The sequence below is a fragment of the Amphimedon queenslandica genome, unplaced genomic scaffold (genome assembly GCF_000090795.2).
Source record: "Amphimedon queenslandica unplaced genomic scaffold, v1.1 AMPQUscaffold_10997, whole genome shotgun sequence".
Lineage (NCBI taxonomy): Eukaryota > Metazoa > Porifera > Demospongiae > Haplosclerida > Niphatidae > Amphimedon > Amphimedon queenslandica.
In genome coordinates this window covers 6411-8103 of record NW_003548758.1, presented here as the reverse complement: position 1 = coordinate 8103, position 1693 = coordinate 6411, and the positions used below count along the sequence as shown (strand labels likewise).

Here is a 1693-nt window from a genome sequence, read left to right as displayed (position 1 = left end):
TATAGAGCAGAACTTTCTCTATCAGTGATGTTAGTATTGCTAGTGTGGTACTCAAGAGCCAGGTTTGTGCTGTTCTTGAAAACATTGCACAAACAACTGTACCTACAATGGCTATCTCCTGATTAATCTCTAACTACTATGGGTTGAGCCATGTGTATTATATCTACTGTAAGTGTATTCATTTTACAACATGTGTGCTTCATTATGAATTCAGAGCATCATTTAAAATTTTTATAATGATTTTTAAATATTATTTCTTCTAAACAACAAAATCACCATTACAGAAGTGCGTCGGCGGTGCTGAGTAAATAAAACACCCCTTTCTGAATGGAATTCGGAACGGCTGCGTTTGGGCTGCCTTGGCCCAATTTTAAAGAAATATTAAAATTTCAGAAAATATCCAATTTTTATTGGAATAAAGTCAAATTTTATACACAATGTATGTACATGTAAATGTAACAAAAAATTATAGAAATGAAAAATTATTTCATTATCAAAATTTTGGTAAAATTTTAGCCAAGTCTTGTAATACACACATGTAGTACAGGGTACCATTTGTCCTTACAATTAGAATAAATGCCTTTTACTTGTGTCTTGTTTACAGCATAGTTAATAATAATATGTCCAATTCTAAAAATGAAAGCTTAGAGTCATATCAGAGTCATGTGATCATGCATTAGTGTCATACCAAAAATCTTAATAAGGCTATGAGGTTGAGAATGAGACAATTCCTCAATATATCAACCTAACAAACATCACAATAAATACATGTACATCTATTTCCTAAATGGCAGAAAAATAAATAATTGTAATAATTAAAATTACCGTACTCTGAGCAGATGGAGTGGGCTCATTAATTATGCACATAGACAGTGGGCCGGGATTCGATCTTGTGATATTGCAAGCTAGGGAGAAAAGAATATAAAGTTGATTAATATAGAAGTAGCTACCTGAATTTTGTAATGGTTTAAGTAAAAAAGGGACTTAAAAAATTTTAAATTTTTTTTGAAAATCATTACATTCATAGGATTCATCACTAATAAAATACATGAAATAATATATCATATCAAACATAGTGAAATCATCAAATAGAGCTAGAAAGCACAAACAAGTGGCAAATATGCATGTACATATAAATATATACATTTACAAAGTAACTGTATTAACATGTCATCAATTTGAAAGTTTTTCATTTCTTTAGTGCCAGTACACGGAACGTATTGTTAAAAATCTAATATTATGCTTGAAAGATATATTATACTTAGCATTATTAGTATTATTGTGTACCTTTTATTTATTGTGTATTTGCCCTATTTGGTTTGCCTTGTATTTCTGAAGAAACAAACAATGAAAAAAAAATATGCATTGTAAGGTACTTACATTATGGTATACGTGAAATTAAATGGATTAAAATAATAAAAATAATTAGAGGGTGGCCATGTACCATTGATATAAGGTACATTTTGGTACTACAGCCAATGGGCTTTGTACCATAACTGGACCAAAGGGTCCTGCACCAATAAAATTGGAGCCCATAAAGGAATCCTGGTGCTACTCAACCATTAAATGGTTATGGGCACCAAATTGAAACCATAAAAGATTCAGGTGCAGCCACAAATGAGACACTAAAACCTAAGTAAAGGAACAATATACTGTATCGTGATCACTGTAATAAGTGTCAAGCACTTCAAAA

General features: G+C 30.9%; 1 long non-coding RNA gene across 1 annotated transcript; it reads right to left on the bottom strand.

Annotated features, from left to right (window-relative positions):
* Window positions 1-521: 521 nt before the first annotated feature.
* LOC109589704 (uncharacterized) lies at window positions 522-920 on the bottom strand. Its single transcript, XR_002188883.1, has 3 exons — window positions 826-920; window positions 689-783; window positions 522-630 (listed from the first exon to the last, which is right to left on the bottom strand). It is a non-coding gene; the product is annotated as an uncharacterized LOC109589704 (long non-coding RNA).
* Window positions 921-1693: the final 773 nt, after the last annotated feature.